Here is a 19,986-nt window from a genome sequence, read left to right as displayed (position 1 = left end):
GACACAAGGTTTGTTTAAACTTGAACATTCATCAAACTCATACCGGCACAAGCCCTTACCGGTGAGACCTTCTCGTGCTGCTAACCGATAGTATACACTACACTGGTAGCACAACTTCACCTCTGGTGGTTTGTGATCTCTTTGTCACTCTGCCTCTTTATTACAAACATTATCACAAACAAATAGCCAACCTTTATACTGGTTGTAGCTTGTAATGCCAACACACAACTTCATATCACCTCTTACTAGTAATGTCACTAACAGTCTCAATACCTACTTGTCTTCCAGCATACAGGTTGACAAGCCTTCATGTTAATCTTCCTTATGTTGGTTCAATCTTCTTCATACCGAGTTGACATACCCTACCGGTAGCCTGCAATATGGGTTGACATCAATGACAACTCAATGACAACATTTTCATTATCAGATTATGGAGACATGGTATGCAAACTAAAGAAATCTCTTTGTGGATTGAAACAATCCCCTAGAGCCTGGTATGCTAGATTAGATAAGTATTTGCTGGAATTAGGATTTATTTAAGGCATTGCTATCTAGTAATCCATATTACAATATTGAGAATGATAACATTTTGATTGTTGAATTTTTTATTCATGACATTATCTTTGGAGGAGATGATGACTTGAGTATGAAGTTTGTCGGTGATATGCAGAAAGAATTTGAAATGTCTATGATAGGAGAGATGAAATTTTTCTTAGGTTTGTAGATTTCATAGATTGGCACAGGTACTTTTATATATCAACCTAAATATGTGAATGAACTACTAAAGAAGTTTGGGTTAGAAGATTCTAAGCTGGTTGGAACTCCTATGGTGACTGGTTGCAAATTGTCAAAAAATGATGAATCTCTAAAAGCTAATCAAACCTTGTACAAATCTATGGTTGGTTGACTGCTATACTTGACTCAGACTAGACTCGACATTATGCATGTTGTGTGCATGGCAGCTAGATATCAAGCTAATCCAAAAGAGAGTCATGCAATTGTTGTTAAGAGGATATTGAGATATCTAAAAGGAACTGTGGATTATGGTCTATGGTATCTAAGGAATGATGATTTCATGTTATGTGCTTACACTGATGTTGATTGGGCGTTTGATGTTGATGACCAGAAGAGTACCTTTGGTGGTGCATTCTTTTTTAGGTAATAAATTGGTTTCATGGGCAAGTAAGAAACAAGATTTAGTTTCCCTATATATTGTTGAAGCTGAATGCATTGCTATTGCTAGTAACTGCACTCAAGTAGTGTGGATGAAAAAAATATTGAAGGATATCAAAGTTATCTATGATGAACCTTCTGTCATATATTGTGATAATACCAGTGCTATTAATATGTCAAAGAACCTGGTACAAAATTAAAAGACTAAATATGTATCAATCAAGTATCATTTATTGCTAGAGAAAAAGTCAGTGAAGAGGAAGTGAAGTTAGAGTATGTGTCTACACAAATTGCTTATATTTTCACCTAGCCTTTGCCTACAGATACATTTGTCTATTTGAGAGACAAGTTATGGGTATCCACCCCTCCTGATGGGAACTAGATGCATTGAGTTACATCAATTTGGTGGACTTCACAGTCTCATATTCTTATCTGAATTGCTGATCTTATGTTTGTCCTTTTTTGGAGTATTCTGTTTGTGGTTCAATTGAGTTGGTTATAATCATAATCATGGTTTGTTTATTCTAAGGGAGAGAGTAAGTTTTTTGTTTTGTTTTGTTTTGAGAACCTTTGTCATTGATGTCAAAGGGGGAGAGAATGCATGTGAAGATTTGTTTTATTTTCTTGATCTTAGGGGGAGTTTGTTGGAGATGTTTTCTTTCTTTGCATTGATTGTTTTTTACATCAATGTGTTGCCATCAATGCCAAAGGGGGACATTGTTGGACATTGCTGCTACTAGGATATGTTGTTGTCATTAATGTCAACATATTCCTGTGATTTATTGCTCTGGTGGTTGCATATTGGTTTATTGGGATCATGGTTCAATATATAGAGTATTTCTAGTATCATTATATCTTTCTGTATTGGTTTAAGTGATCTAGGAGCTTAATTAATAATATCATATGATCTAGTTTACAATTTGGTTCTTTTGATCAGTGCTTTGCAGAGTTTGATATTTCCTCTGGTATATTCTGGTATGATTAGATCTTTAGTTGATATTTTGGGAGATTGTTTGGGATGTTCATGTGTATTTCATTTCATATGGTTAATGAATTGGTGTTGTGCAAGTTATCTTTCCTCATGGTAGTTGTTGTTTGAGTGTTTTTGAGTTTCAGATTTTGATCGATGAAGATTTGATAAGTGGTGTTGGTGCAACTACTACAGATGATTCTAACATGCTTGTTGGTATTACCTAATTATGTCCTATTTGTTTTGATGATCTACATTAACCATTGTGCATGGTTTTGGTGTTTTTTTAATCTGGTGGTGTTGTTCATGCTATATGAGACCTATTTGGTGGTGTAGTGTGTTGCAGTTGATCTTGGTGTAATTTTTGATGGTGTTGCATGTTTGAGCATTTGGTTTAGGTCCCTGTTATGTCATGTATATCATAATATTGGTCCAGTGGTTGATCTTTGTATCATGTGATGTAATTTTGTAATTATGAGTTGATAGTTTGGCCGACCTTGTAATCAAGGTTAATGAATAGTATAAATAGGTTATATAGCCATGTAAATTTGTGATTGGTGTTGTGTCTGCATTATTAGAGAATGTCAAAGGTGTGAATAAATGAATACATCCTTCGACATTATGATTGAGAAAAGATTCGGGTGTTGCAAGACAGACAAATGTGTTTAACTAGAACTATCATTAGGTATTTGCAGATGCTATTCTTTCAGTTCATTTGATTCTAGATTATTGTTCGAATATTTTGTAAGTCAGTGAGACTTCCTTGTAAGGTAGTGAACCTTCCCTGAGGGTTGTAGTCTTTTGGGTTATTGTATTTTGAGTAGTGAGCCTGAATGCATGTGCATTCCCCATTGTAATTATTTTCACATACTAATGCACAATATCATCTTATTGTGGGTAGGTTACCACCGTGGTTTTTCCCTTAACCGAGTTTTCCACATCAAAACCTTGGTGTAGTGTGTTGTGATATCAATTTACTTATCTTTGTTGTTGCTGCAATTAATCAAATTTGTATTTGTAGTTAAAATTGTTAAGCCAGTGAAAACTGATTCACCCCCCCTCTCAGTTCTCCTTCATTATTGTTCCCAACACATATCAAAGGTGATACCAATAAGGCCCCTTATGAGTTATGGTTTGGTCATGTTCCTACAATTAGATATTTCTGAATTTTTGGAAGTAAATGCTATATCAAAAGAGAGGAAGATCTAGGGAAGTTTGATGCTAGATGTGATGAAGGAACTTTTCTTGGTTATTCTACTAAGAGAAATACCTACCAGTGTTATAATAAGAGACTAAGAAATATAGTTGAAACTACTAATGTGAAAGTTGATGAAAGTAATGAGAGATAGATAAGATCTTGTGGATATGATTATGATGATCAGAATGACAGATTAGATAAAGGAAAGCAAGTGCAGACCCATTAATCTAATTCAGAATGTTCCAAAAAAGCCAGAAAATAGAGGAGAGACTAGTGCTAGTGCAGAAGAAAGAACTCAAGAGTCTAAAAAATAAGAAAATCCTAAGACTCCCAGGTATGTGAGGTTGAATCATTCAAAAAATTAGATTATAGGAGATAATAATAAAGGTGTGATGAATAGAAGAAAAATTACTAAAGAATATTACTTAATTTCAAAGATTGAACCTAAAGATGTTAATGAAGCATGGAAAGATGAAAATTGGGTTAAACCAATGGAAGAAGAATTGAACCATATTCAAAAGAATAATACATGGATTTTTGTTCCCAGATGTAAGGATAAAAATGTAACTGTAACTAAATGGGTCTTCCAAAACAAATTGGATGAAAAAGGTGAATTTGTTAGGAACAAAGCAAGACTTGTTTGTAAGGGATATTCTCAGATGGAAGGAATTGCCTTTGAGGAGACTTTTTCTCTAGTGGAAAGAATAGAAGTTGTTAGATTGTTTCTTGCTTATGCTGCTTACAAAGTGATGCCCTGCAAAATGGACAAGGTTAGTCTAAGAGACAAACAACACAAGACACACAATGAAATCGTTAGCGTTATTCAATCAAAGACTAATCTAAATAGGCATACCAAGAGAGACACTAAAAATATGAAAGCATATTGAACTAAAGAAGCAAATATGATGAGGCATCTCCAAATACCTCCTAACATGCTCTTAACTCTTTCTCCCTTGTTCCTCTCCTCTCCAAGTTCCAAAATAGTGTAGCTCTTAGCAGCTTTTTGCACTATGGATGCTTATGGAGGATTGAGATTGTAGTATTGTGCTCCAAATATGAAATGAAAAGCTAATACTATGCTATTGATACTAAAATGATTTATTTTATCCAAGATGACAATACATGAGTTAATTATGCTAAAATGCTCTCTTAAAATGTCTATAGCTTAAATGCATACAAGTTTTCAGGATTTGGATTATGAAGAAATGGGCTCTATTTATAGGAAAAATGGAGCAATGGATGGTTGAGATTGAGTAATCTCAACAAGGGTCAGGATTGAATGATTTCAAATCCATGTGAGGGCTATCAACCCAATCCCAGGATGACAAGTGTCAATGTGAGATAGGTTGAGAGGAGAGGGAATAAGCATTAAATGCCTGATATGACCTTGGGAGCTAAGATCAAGGTTGGTTGAATGAATAAATTCTTTATTCAAAGAATAAAGCTTTTATCCAATGGATAAACTCTTGTGCAAATGTGAAATGGATGAATATGGTCAAAACAATAAATGTTTGGGGGGACAAGTTTGAAATAACCATAAATGGTTATGTAAGAGCCATAAATGGTCATGTAAGAGCCATTAGTGGTCTTGGAAGACATTGGGGGTTAATTTGTTGAACACACAAAGCATTAAATGCTTTTCAAAGACTTTGGAGTCTTTGAGAAGTGACTCCATTTTGCTTAGGAATGTGACAATAATTAGGGGATGGATTGGGCTAATTAGGAAGGGGTTAGAAGAATCTAGAAGGGGATTAGATTTTGCAAGTGGATTTGGTGGGTGAGGAAAAATAGGATTTTATTAAAATAAAAATTCATTTATTTCAATAAATGTGTGCAAGTTGCATTTGTAGGAAAATGCAAGTGGGGTGGGGATAATGATTAAAATAAATGTTTTATTTAATTTATTTAAAAGAGGAAAAGGGGATTTAATTAAATAAATAGATTTTATTTATTTAATTGATTGTGAATTTGATTTAATGAATTAATTAAAATAAATTCAATAATTTATTTAATTAATAGAAAATGTTTGGGGATGAATTAATTAAATATTAATTTAATTAACTAGTGGCTAGTGGATTTTTAATCAAATAAATAGCGAATATTTATTTAATTAAGCTGGACAGATTTGTGTGACTACACAAAGATTTTAAAGTTTGTCCAATGGATCTTAAGTCAACCTCTCTTAATGGTGAGTTGGAAGAGGAAGCTTATATTGAGCAACCAGATGGATTTCAGTTGACAGATCATGAAGATATAGCTTGCAGATTGAAGAAAGCATTGTATAGATTGAAGCAAGTCCCAAGAGCTTGGTATGCTAGATTGGATAAGTATCTACTGAAGCTTGGATTAAATAAAGGTGTTGCTGATAGTAATCTGTATTTCAAGAGAAATCATGATAATATTTTTATTGTTGAGGTTTTTTTTTAGAACATTATTTTTGGAGGGAATGATAGTTTGTGAAAGAAGTTTGCTAATGAGATGCAAAATGAGTTTGAGATGTCTATGATTGGTGAGATGAAATTCTTTCTGGGATTGCAAATTACACAATTAGATAAAGGTATTTTCATATCTCAGTCAAAGTATGTGAAGGAGTTATTGAAGAAGTTTGGTTTAGATGATTCAAAGCTAGTTGGTACTCCTATGGTGACCAGATGTAAGTTGACAAAGGATGATGAATCCTTTAAAGAAAATCAGACTAGATATAGATCTATGATTGGTGGACTGTTAAACTTAACTCAGATTAGACCAATTATTGTGAATGTTGTATGTCTTGTTGCTAGATTTCAAGTTGATCCTAAGGAATCTCGTGTTGTTTTTGTGAAAAGGATTTTCAGATATTATGAATGTTGTTATTTATTTATCTACTCCAAAGGTTGAGTAAATTGTTGCTGCTAACAATTTTACTCAAGTGGTATGGATGAAGTAAATTTTAAAGGATATCAAAGTTTTTTATGATGAGCCTACTGCTTTATTCTGTGATAATTCAAGTGCTATAAACATTTCTAATAATTTAGTATTGCATTCAAAGACTAAGCATATACCAATCAAGTTCCATTTCTTAAGAGAAAAGGTGAATGAGAAGGAAGTTAGGTTGGAATATGTATCTACAAAGGAATAAATTGTAGATATCTTCACGAAGCCTTTGCCATGGGATACTTTTGAGTATCTAAGAGAGAAGCTAGGGGTGGTTTCCCCTCCTAATAAGAGCTAAGATGCATGGATCTGCATCAATCCGGTGGATTTCACTATCATATCTTGTGAGCAGGATTGATGAGTGGTGGTTGCTACTCAGGTTGATAAGTTAGTGTTGTGGTTCAGATGTTTATCTTTCTGTGATATGTGGTGCCTTTAGCATTGATGTCAAAGGGGGAGAGAATCATGTGAAAAATTGTCATATCATATGCTTGATCTCAGGGGAAGATTGTTGAGAGTTGTTCTTTCTTTGTCATTGATTTTTTTTCACATCATATGTTTCCATCAATGCCAAAGGGGGAGATTGTTGGGATAATTTGCAAATATGTGTTTGGATTGTCTGAGTGATGTCTTGTCATTGTTGTCAACATATTCCTCAGTTTGTTCCAATGTTGCAGTCAGATTAAGTGAGTCAGTTTGGGTAGTGTTTTGTAGATGAGTTGTTACAGATTAAAGGGTTTTTAGATAAATATCTCTAGTTGATTCAACTCAATTTTTAGTGGTCCACATGGAGATTTGATCAAGTTATGAGATTTGGTATTGCCGTTGGTTTTTAAGTTGTTCGATGTTGATTGGTGTTTTGGATTTTTCTCTGCATTGCTTCATGTTGCAATATCTTGGTTTACATATTTGGCAGAGTGTTTGGGATGTTTTGGTGTGTCCCCAATTCAGATGGTTCATGAATTGGAGGTCCACAAGTAAATCTTTCAATTTGACATTCATTGCAGTTAGTGTTCTCAAAGTTTGATATAATGATGATGGAGATTCTAGTAAGTGGTGTTGGTGTAGTTGGTTTTGTGGTAATTCATGATGCTTCTTGATATTTCTAGATCGTGTCCTATTTTTGTTGATGGTCTGCATTGATCGTTGTGCATGTTATTGATTATTTTCTTTAGTCCAGTGGTGTTCTTCCTATTCTTTTCCGACATGATGATTGTAGCATGTTGTGAATGTTCAAGGCATAATTCTTGGAGTTGTTTCATGTTTGAGGTCTTGATTTAGCTCCATACAATGCCTTAGCTGACATTTTTTTGGTCTACATGTAAATTTGTAGCGTGTATGGTTATATCTCTATAATTTGTTATGTGCATTGAGCCTACCTTGAAAGATAGGTTGATGATATATATAAATAAATGTAATGCTCATGTGAGAGAGGTGTCTATATGTGGGAGTATTGTTTTGATCTTTCAGAAGAAGTGAAGTAGTATGAAGAAGTGTGAAGAAGTGCAAAAGAGAAGAATATGTCCTCAACCAGAATTGTAGCTAGGCATTAGGAGAAGTTATTTTCCCATTTCATGATCTTTCAGATGTAATTTGAATATGTTTGTAAGATATTAAGTCTTCCCTGGGTTGTAGCCCTTTGTTGTTTTTGAGCAGCGAGCTCTAGGCAATGTACCTAAATGCATGTACATTCTCCATTGTAATATTTTATATAGTTCTACCAAGGTATCATCATATTGTGGGTAGGTTCCCACCATGGTTTTTCCCTTGACCAGGTTTTCCACGTCAAAAATATTGGTGTTGTGTGTGTTATTGATGTGGTGTTGATTTATGCTTTCACTATTATTTTATCAAATCTGAAATTGTATTTAGAAAAGATTTTGAGAAAACCAATTCACCCCCCCCCCCCCCACCTCTCAGTTTTCTGCCTTGTTGCCAACACATTGTGTGGTTGTTGTGGAGATGTGTCATCTACTTCTATGAATGTAATGGAATGAGGGATAGAAATATGTCCCACCATGTCTTGAAATTGGTCCACATTTAGATCGATAAGAATGGATATCTCTTGCAAGAGTTTTTCCAAAATATCTTTATGCGAAGGTGAAATGTGCAAAAGTTCGAGGATCAAAATGAGAGCATGTGTCTTTTCCAATTGATCTGCAAGGTCATATTGGTTGTTGGACAATAAATTTGTGTTGGATGTAACACCTTGTAAAGTAACTTTACCCCTTTGAGTAGTGACATTACATTTGGGGGCTTTGCCTTTTATAGTTATGGTAGACACATGGTTTCAATTTGATAATATGGTTAATAGTGTAATCATAGGCTGCACTAGTGTAATTGGCATTATTGTCTTTCTTAGGGGATTTTCCCTTATCATTCTTTGTGAATGGTTCCTTGAACATCACATGCTCTTCATTGGGAGTATGACCATCAACTTCTATTGCATCATTGTCAATTTAAGATCTTAAATGAGATTCTTCAATTTGTGACAATTACTAGTCTTATGGCCCTTGCTCTTGTGATATTCATAAAATTTAATTGCCATTCCACCATAAAGGTTTTACCCTTGGCTCAAATAGTTGATTATCTTGTTATTTGATGAGATTTTTAGCAACCAAATTCAATGTGCTTTCAATTGGTTCTCCCAAAGGTGTGTACTTCCTTGGAAGTCTTGGTGCTCTTTGTGTATTTACTTGGTTGTTGGATGAACTAGCACTGGGGAAATTTATCTTTGGTTTGACCATATTGGCATCCACAACCCCATCATCGATGGTATTCTTGTTTTTGTTACAAAATTGGCATTTGCCTTTCCCATTAGGATCATATTTATTCTCTTTGAATAACTTGATGGTGCCTTGCTCAATAATAATTTTCTCAACTGATAGACCTTTTTCAATGACATCTTTGAGGGTAGACAAACATTCCTTTTGAAGTTCATATCCCATGTCTTTGTTCACGTTTTGATTAAACATCTAAATCATTTTATTTTGTGGGATTTGACAAGGGAATTGACTAGCCAAGCATCTCTGCCATTATAAAAATGGCTTAAAAGATTTCACATTTTTCTGCTTTGTGTTGCATAAAGTGGTCATTGATACTTCACATTCAATGTTGTATGAGAACTTTTGTATAAAGGCATCTACCAATTCATGACATGACTTAATCCCATGCAGAAGTTGTGAAAACCATTCCATGGCTTGTCCACCTAAACTTTGTGAAAATAATCTCATTAAGTAAGAGTCTTCTCTTGCCAACTCTATACAAGCTATAAGAAATTCTCTAATGTGTGCCTTGGGGTTTCCTTTTTCTCTTTACTTGTCAAACTTTAGTACCACAAAATGGGGAAGAAAAGGAGGCATTGATATGCTTTTGTCAAACAAATAAGGAAATATGTCATGAATTATATAGTCCTTTGTTGGTGTTTGCATTCTTTCTATTTGTTGTTGCAATTCCTTAATCTTTTGTTACAGATCACTGCAAAGGTAGTTCTTTGTCTCTTTTGGTATTCCCACGCCTGAGCCATTCGATAAAGGAGGAGGGATGTAGTGAATGTAAGGATGATATTGGTCATATATACACTCGGGTGGTGGAGGAATGTACTTATTGTATGGGCCACCTGATATGGTATTATGATAAGGAGCAATATCCCTAGAATGATTATATGTTTCATGACCATGGGCATAAGTGGTATTGTAAGCATGAACTTGATTATTGCTAGGTGGTGCTTTGTCTCTTTGGGGTATTCCCATGCCTGAGCCATTGGATAAAGGAGGAGGGACGTAGTGCATGTAAGGATGGTATTGGTCATATATATACTTTGGTGGTGGAGGAATGTACTTATTGTATAGGCCACATGATATGGTATTATGATAAGGAGCAATAGGCCTAGAATGATTATATGTTTCATGACCATGGGCATAAATGGTATTGTAAGCATGATCTTGATTATTGCCACCAAATTTGACACGTGGTCTTCTTTTGTAGGTATTATCATGATCTTGGGAATTCTTTTGTTGTTGGGTATGAGCATTGGTATTCCTTCAGCTTGGAAAGTAAATTCATGAGGTTGTTCATGATTTTGTCTAGTATCATTGGTATAAGCATGAGTATCAACCACATTAGGTTTTTGAAATAGGGATGAAGGTGACTCAAGAAGGATACAATCCTATCTATTTCCGCTATTATTACTAAGGCTTTGTGAAATGGACAAGTGTTAGATTAAAGCCTGTTATCGTATAACACACAAAAATACAAGAAATGGTTAGTGTTAATCAACCAAAAGCTATTCTAAACAGGCATATCAAAAGAGACACTAAGAACATGATAAAATATTTAACTATGGAAGAAAATACAACAAGGCATCGCCAAATGCCTTTTAACATGCTCTTAGCTCTTTCTCCCTTGTTTCTCTCCTCTCCAAGTTCCAAATTAGTGTAGCTCTCAGCAGCTTTTTGCACTATGGATGCTTATGAAGATTCAAGATTTGTAGATGATTATGACTTATATTATGCAAGTGTGAATAAAAGATAAAATAAGAGATTTATCTAATTAACTAATTGATTTTAAACTAAAAGAGTGAATATGATGCTAAATGTTCTCTAAAAATGCCTATAGATTAAATGCATACAAGTTTTCAGGATCTGGATTATGAAGAAATGGGCTCTATTTATAGGAAAAATGGAGCAATGGATGGTTGAGATTGAGTAATCTCAATAAGGGTCAGGATCCATGTGAGGACTTTCAACCCAATCCTACGATGACAAGTGTCAACATGAGATGGGTTGAGAGGAGAGGGAAGAAGCATTAAATTCTTGACAGGACCTAAGAGTTAACTTGGGAGTTAAGGTCAAGGTTGGGTTGAGTGAATAAATTCTTTATTCAAAGAACAAAGCTTTTATCCAATGGATAAACTCTTGTGCAAAGGTAAAAAGGATAACCATGGTCAAAGCAATAACTGCTTGAGGAGACACATGAGTCACATGAGGGTTGAGTTAGGGGTTAATCATAAATGGTCATGTAAGAGCCATAAGTGGTCTAGAAGACTTTAGAGGTTAAATTGTTGAACACACCAAGCATTAAATGCTTTTCAAAGACTTTGAAGTCTTTGAGAAGTGACTCCAAGTTGCTTAGGAATGTGACAATAATTAGGGGATGGATTAGGCTGATTGATTAGGATTAGATAGGTTCTAGAATAATTTTAAAAGGGGATTTAGGAGGCAAGTGGGAGATGTAGGAAATGCAAGTGGGGGGGAATAAATGATTTAAATAAATGTTTTATTTAATTTATTTAAAGGAGAAAAGAGGATTAAATTGAATAAATAGAATTTATTCATTTAATTGATTGTGAATTTGGTTGAATGAATTAATTAAATGAATTCAATAATTTATTTAATTAATAGGAGAATGTTTGAAGATGAATTAATTAAATATTAATATAATTAACTGATGGCTAATGGATTTTTAATTAAATAAATACGAAATGTTCATTTAATTAAAATGGACAGATTTATGTGACTACATTTGCCCCTCTTTTAGACGATGTGGTTTATCGCGTCATTTCAAAGAAAGAAAAATAGGTGCGAAGAAATATGCCCCATAAAATTTTAATTTAGTGGGTGGTATGCCCCCTCGAGAGATGGGCCAAAAAATTTCGAACAATCGGGCGATCTCTCGAAAAAGAATGAAAATTGATAGGGTGGTAGAAGAGAAGAAGTTAGCAATACTGGTGAAAAATAGAAGAAATCGAAGTTAAAATAGAGAAATGGGAGGCTCAAGAAGCTCACGGGGACCACAGTGGTGAGCGGGGGAAAATTAGGGTTACGACGAAGGGTATATATGGGGAGAAAGGGGTGAAACATGCTCATTTGCATTCACATCCATAGTGAAATTTGAGCTCTGGGAGTGATCACTTGAAGGAGCAAGCAGCAGTCAGGATGTCGGTTCCCATAGCAAAGCACTGGTTAGAGTGAGTCCATCGATTCCAGTGGCCAGACGACTATGGATGAGCAGTATGTGAATTTGAATTTTTGAATTTTATGCATTTTTAATATTTTTTTTGCTGGGTTCAAGTTGAGTCAACACAATAGTGCTAAAACTGTGTTTTGGCATTGTTGTTAACTTAATTGGTGCTATTGTGCCACTATAGCGCTATTGTGTAGTGGTTTTAGTGCTTTTGCCAAGTTCAGTGCTATTGTATAGCTGTTTTAGCGCATTTATTTTTGTAGTGATATTGAGTAGCTAATTGAGGGCTATTGATGTGAGGTAGTGCTATGGTATAGTCAAAGTAGCGCTAGTGTTATTTAAGCGCTATTGCGTAGTTGATTGAGCGCTTTGGTTAGGATATTAGCATTGTTGTGTGCAAGATAGCGCTTTTGTGTAGGAAAATAGATGCCCTAGTGTGTTTGAACAAAATAATCTCGATGCCAATGATGGATGGATGGAGAGATAAGGTGAGAGTTGTTTTGAACCATAGTAGCCCTGATGAGACTTAGGTTATTAGGATAAATGCCTGATGAAGTTTAGGTGTGCCATGATTTCTTACCTATTGAGACCCAGAGATACTTGATCAAAGTATTTTTTGATAGTATAGGTTTAAACATAAGAAAGTTTGAAACAAAACAACTGATAATGATGGTTGATGCATTTGTGTAAGAGGATCTTCGCATCTTACAGTTGCGTGAGAGGCATCCCGCCACACAGGTGTTGCACGATTAGTTGATAGAGGCTGAGATGGATTGCATTGCAGTGATAGCCCTGTACGATGTGATGTATATGCCCATGATTCGGATGAATCACGGTTTGATTACAGCATTGGCAGAGCGGTGGCATAGTGAGACATGTACGTTTCACTTAGCATAGGGGGAGATGACAGTTACACTAGAGGATGTATGGCGCATCCTGGACATTTCCATTCGAGGAGACCTAGTGACATATGACCGATCTTGGGGGATAGCAGCTATATAGCAATTTTTTGAGGAGGATGTGTATATTGATAATGGATCGATACCCTAGGAGGACATAGCAGCCTTATATGAGCCATTACCAGCAGTGTTATCAGGGATTGTTGGGGGACTGCTATGTCTAGATTGACGATCGCATGGAATTGTCATCGGTTTGCAACTGGACCGTGCATGCTATCGCACTTATATCAGGAGCTACATGAGGTAGCATATCAAGGGATGGACTCATTGGAAGTGGGTATCACACTACTACATATCTGGGCATGGAAGCATCTACCGGTTACCCGACTAGTCAATTTGAGATTCTGAGCAGTGGATCAACCCTATGTATACATGTATGGAGGGATGATGAGCCAACTCCACCTAGGGAAGTTAGAGTGGTGGTGGCAGGCACTGGATGACTTGGATACAGTGATCTAGAGGTTGTATATTGAGTGTGAGCCATGGGAGGATGATGCGGAGGCATTGTCATATGTGTTCATGACATGGTACCTTATTGGTAGGACAACCTACAATGTGGAGAGACAGTTGCCTAGTAGGGTGTTGAGACAGTTTGGGTGGAGGCAGGGATTGCCTAGTGGTTTGGGAGAGTATGAATGGGTGGTACGGGAGAGGTACTTATGTGGGCCAGTGCTACCATATGATCAAGCATTGGTAGAGTTTTGCACGTTACAGGTGAGACCATGGCATGTGAGATCGGGGATGGTGGATGCTGGGGTGTTAGATGAGTATACGCAGTATATTGCAGCACATCTGATTCCACAGATATCAGATCTGATAGAGCCGATTCTAGATTTTGAGGAGGAGAGAGGACAGATATGGAGGAGGAGTGGAGGTCGCAGAGTAGTAGGTGGATGGGGGAGAGGGGATGGTGGTGGAGGAGGAGGGGGTGGTGGGTTTGGAGGAGATGGTGGATTCGGAGGTGGCGGCAGGGGTGGTGGTCGATTACAGCGGAGAGGGAGAGGTGGGCAGCCATTGAGGCTATCTCAGGGACCTTTGATGTAGGGAGGCATGAGATTAGGTGGTAGGGATGGAGGTGAGGGACAGGCACCTATGGATATAGAGGAGGGAGCCACTGGAGAGGAACCTATGGATATGGGGGAGGGAGCTACATGTGGAGATCTGCGGGATCATATGATAGGATATTTGCAGACTCGCATAGAGGATTTGGAGGCAGAGGTAGCAGCTAGAGATGTTCATTTATTTGCTTGAGATTCAGAGCTGACTGTGGTGCTGCAGGAGAGGGATGAGGCCGTGGAGAGATTTGCAGAATTGCAGGAGAGAGTGCAGGTGGGAGAAGGAGTAGGAGTATAGGGTCCTACTGGGGATGCGATGAGGGAGATGCGATGATCACAGGAGGAGAGATTATTGGCGGGGGTTATATGAGCAGGTGGTGCAAGCTAATCAGCGAGTACTTAGCTATTCACAGATGCGGTAGGCGAGATCATAGTGGTCTCAGAGGATGCAGAGTAGTGGTGGTGTGATGGGTCCTCCATGGAGAGATAGATCAAGTGGTGATGGTGGTGCAGCATCTGGTCAGAGTGGCATCTAAGAGAGCATTTTGTATGCATGTATTTTATCATTCTCATTTTGGACTATGTCTTGGATGGCTCTTGGTAGATGATATTTTGGACATCATTGTACTCTAATACATGTATATTTTTGGTGATATGATATGATATATGAGGAGATCCCATATTTTGTGCTGATATGCATTTTGATGACATGTATGGATGTTTATGTAGGATGATGATTTTATGATTTTATGCTCAGATGGATAGTTGTACTTTCTATATGTGTGTGTTTATGAGATGATTCTTATATGCATGTTTTTATGATGATTTATTTTTACATGATGTCTATATGCATATTTTATGATGTGATGCTAATCATGTGGATGCAGATTGATATGCATGAATGATTTATGTATGGAAATACGATGATGATTATATGTGTGCATAATGCAATGATGATTGTGATGGTACTTTGGATTTTATGTTTTGATGAGGTAATGATATAATAATGTGTAATGATGTTTACGATATAATGTGCTAAAATGAATGATTGTATATATGTAAATGATATTAATATAGAAAGTTAATACAAGCAACTTGATATAATGGATCAAGTTGACTTGAGTATTACTTGCGGAACAAACAAGGATTATCTCCTTTCATGCATGACTTGGAATGTACTCCTTAATCTTTTTCCGATAATATCCAGACACAAGTTCATACCGTAATCAGAGATAAATCCATTATCGAGTTTGGATGAGGCAGTGAGAACCAAAGATGGAGCATGGTACCTGCAAGAAAACAACATATATAAAGAATAAAGAATATAGACCCTCAATAATGGCTCATGCTCATATGGTCGAGGTATACATTGTAGTCAGCAAGCCATAGTGATCTATGACTGTATTTTACGTAAGATTACGTAGCTTAGTGAACTTTCCATGTAGACACCATTAGTACATGCCCTAGTACTCCATTGGAATAATTCACAGAAGATACACAAAGAATGTTGTAGGGACCTGAATGAATAAATAACCTATGAATCAACGAAGTACTTGATAGCTTTTACAGAATTTTCTTGTCAAAGAAAATGTTATTTTGTCTTTGTTTTTGGTAAGGAAGGATTCATCCTTGTTTAGACTATTTGCATGTTTGATGTTGATTGTTTGATTGATGTGATAAGTGGTCATCTTTTGAGTATTGCACAATGTTTGTTTGATAGCTACTTTGAAAAACGTATGTACAATGTTGCCATGTTTTTTATTGATTGATGTTTTCTAATGTTTTTGGATTTTGTGAGATAGTTTTGAGTGTTTTTGGGATTTTGATGATTGTTTTAAATGTTTTTGGAGTTTTTGTGAGATAGTTTTGAGTGTTTTTGGGATTTTGATGATTGTTTTAAATGTTTTTGGAGTTTTTGTGAGACAATTTTGAGTGAAGACCCAATGAATCACAAGATAATGTAGAATCCACTTCCATCAAATAGGTTAAGGGTATTGCCCTCAGTCTAGGCATGACTTTGAAAAAGTGGGATGCAAGATGCATGAAGTACTTTTCTTGATTGCAGATCAATAACAAGCCATGGCTTGGATGGATGGATGTGTGTATGTAATGAATGTGACTGCAACAAGCCTGAAAGACAATGGAGCCATAGCCTTTACAAGTGGTGTCTGTTTGCCAGGTTTTCACCATCACACTTACCCAAGGTGCCACCAGAGTGGTTGTTCACCATTTGGATGTATGATTTTTCTTTACTATTTTGATGTTTTTGTATTTTCTTCAGGACATTTTTCTGAATGTTTTTGGTGTTTTTGTCGATATGTATGGGAGCTTGATGCTCTGTGCAACTTATGTATAAATTTTTTTAAGGTGCATGCTATTGATCCGATCTGCTAGCAGTTCTCCTTCTTAAGTAGCCAACTGATATGCCCCAGACCCAAATATAGTAGTGATAACATATGGACCTAGCCACTTTCATTCAAACTTCCCTTGATGCTCTCAGTTTGGTTGGTTACGAGGATTCTCTCAAAGAACAAGATCACCTACCTCGAATGTGTGAGGTCTAACTCGATGATTATAGCTTCTGCTCATACACTGCTAATACACCTTGAGGTAATTGTATGTAGTTTATCGTTTCTCATCAAGTAGCTCTAAATCTTAGAGACATGATACTCTGTATGCTTCATCATCTATGAGATTGTGTAAGGAAACCCGTAGAAATGGTATCTCAACCTCAATAGGTAAGATAGCTTATGCACCGTAGACCAGTGAGTAGGAAGTTGCACTTGTAGGGGTTTGAATGCTAGTTCGATATGCCCATAGTGCTAGATTCAATTGAACGTGCCAATCACGACTGACATCATTGACTATCTTCTTGAGGATTCTTAATATTTTCTTGGTCGATGCTTCGGCCTGACCATTTCCTTGTGGGTAATAGGGAGTGAAAAAGTGGTGTTGGATGTGAAATTTCTCACAGAGCTCATGAACATCCTAATTTTTGAAAGGGAGACCGTTATCTGTGATGATGGACATGGGTACACCATACTGGTTGATGATGTAATTAAGGATAAATGAGGTGATCTGCTTGTTGGTGACTTGGGTAAGTGGAACAGCTTTGATCCACTTTGTGAAGTGTTTGGTGGCGGTAGTAATGAATTTGTGGCCATTGGATGAAGATGGATGGATTTTATCCACAAGGTCAAGGCCCCATTGACAAAAAGGCCATGGTGTTGTGATTGGTTGCAATTCCTGTTCCAGTGCATATATCAAGTCTTAATGAACATGACATTTTTTGCATTTTCTGACAAAATAGTAGGAGTCTTTTTCCATGGATGGCCAATAGTATCCAGTGCGCTAGAGTTGCTTAGCTAGTGACGGACTGCTTGTATGAGTTCCATAAATTCCTTCATGTACCTCTTCCAAGGCCTTTGTTATCTCATCCTATTCTAGACATCAAAGGAGAGTACCATCAAGACTACGTTGGTATAGGGTTTCAGCAATAATGGTATATCAAGCAGTTTGGCGAATGAAGGTTTTACGTTGGCTATTTTATTGGTTAGGAGGAAGTGTGTGATCATGGAGGTAGGTGTAGAACTCACCGTACCATGGGGATTTGGAATCAATAAGGCAACATATTATCTCAGATTAGGGGATATCATAAGCGGGAATCCAAAGTTGTTTGACCAAGAACTTGTAGCGTGTTGAATTATGTGGAAGATCTAGGAGAGATGTAATGGTCACCATAGCATCAGCTGCTAGATTCTGATCTATGGGTATCTGCTCAAAGGTGATAGTAGTGAATGATGTTTTTAATTTGTCCACCATTTGTTTGTAAGGCATGAGTTTGTCATCCTTGGTCTGATATTCATCTATTGCTTATCGAATGACCAGTTGGGAGTCGCCATATACTTGTAGTTCTTGTAACTTCCATTGTATGGTTAGCCTGAGTCTTTTGATCAAGGCCTCATATTTAGCTATGTTGTTTGTACATGGAAATGTGAGCCTGTAAGACTTCAAGATGTTGTCATCTTGAGGTGTGATAAACAAAATGCCTACCCCCGAGCCATGCCTAGTGTATGAACCATCAAAGTACAGTTTCCATGGTCGTGCTGCTATGATCATGAATATCTCTTCATCTGGAAAATTGGAAATGAGGGGATGATCACCTATGAGTGGTGCTTCAGCCAACTAATCTGCAATAACTTGTCCTTTGATAGCCTTACGATCCACATACTCGATGTCAAAATCACTTAGAATCATCACCCATTTGGCCAAGCGGCCTATCAGTGCTGATTTACTGAGTAAGTATTTGAGTGGATCAATCTTGGCAATTAGTTGTACTTTATGTGTTAACAGATAGTGCCTCAGTTTAGTGGCTGCCAAGATTAGTGCTAGGCAAGCTCGCTCAATAGGTGTTTAATTGAGTTCATAGCCAACCAGTGTGCAAGAGATGTAGTAGACATCACACTCTTTCCCTTCTACGTTATGATGTGCCAGTAGTACACCCAATGTTGTACTTGCTGATATATAGAGTAGTATAGGTTTACTCAGATCTAGTGGGATCAGCAATGGTGTATTCACGAGATAGTCTTTAAGCATCTGGAATGCTCGTTGGCATCTGGTATCCCACTGAAAGCGGATGTTCTTGTGTAACAGGTGTGTAAATGGGTGACACTTATCTGCTAGTTGTGCAATGAATCTTTGGATGGATTGTAGCCGCCCTTGTAGTGTCCTTAGCTGACTAATGTTCTTTGGTGGTGGCATGTCCATGATTTCTTTGACCTTTGTAGGATCAACCTCAATACCTTTGCTTGAGACAATGTATCCTAGAAGCTTCCCTGAGGTTACTCCAAAGACACATTCTTTGGGTTGAGTCAAACATGATATTGTTCCAGTTTGTCAAAGATTTTCTCTAATATGTCTAGATGACCTTCTCTTGCTAGTGATTTTACCAATAAGTCATTAACATAATCTTCCATTATGGTATGCATCATGTCGTGAAAAATGGTGGTCATTTCTCTTTGATAGGTCGCTCTTGCATTCTTTAGACCAAAAGGCATTACATTCTAGCAGTATGTTCCCCATGGACATGTGAATGTCATCTTATGTTAATCTTCTGGTGCAATCTTTATCTGATTGTACCCTAAAAAGCCATCCATGAGTGAAAGCATGACATGTCCTGCTGTTAGGTCCACTATTATGTCAATGTTTGGTAGGGGGAATTCATCTTTAGGACATGCCTTGTTCAAATCTCTAAAGTCAGTACAGATATGGATGCCCCCATTTGGTTTGCCGATAGGCACAATATTGGATATCCAATCTACATAATCAATTGGTCTAATAAAACCAACATCTAGGAGTTTCTTAAGTTCTGCTTTGACTAGAACTACAATCTGGGGATGCATCTTGCGAAGCTTCTGCTTGACAGGTTTGGCTCCTTCTGCTACGGTGAGGTGATGCATGACTAAATCGGGATCAAGACCAGGCATGTTTGCATAGGACCATGCGAAGTTGATCTGACATTTCTGGAAGAACTCTACAAACTTAGGTTGCTCCTCTGGAGTTAAAAGAGATGCCAGATGTATGTGGTGAGGAGTTGCAGGAGTCCCCACATTGTATTCTTTTGTCTCTTCAATAAGAATTGTTGATTGTTCCTGTTGTGTAGTAGAGGGAAGAATGTCAAACCTTTCATCCTCAAGTGCCTCAAAGAGGTTTTCACCATTGGATATGCTCTTTCTTTTTACTTTTGCAGGATCA

Source organism: Cryptomeria japonica, chromosome 9, assembly GCF_030272615.1.
Source record: "Cryptomeria japonica chromosome 9, Sugi_1.0, whole genome shotgun sequence".
NCBI lineage: Eukaryota > Viridiplantae > Streptophyta > Pinopsida > Cupressales > Cupressaceae > Cryptomeria > Cryptomeria japonica.
The sequence above is the reverse complement of the archived record's forward strand: the minus strand, read 5'-3'. Positions refer to the sequence as shown.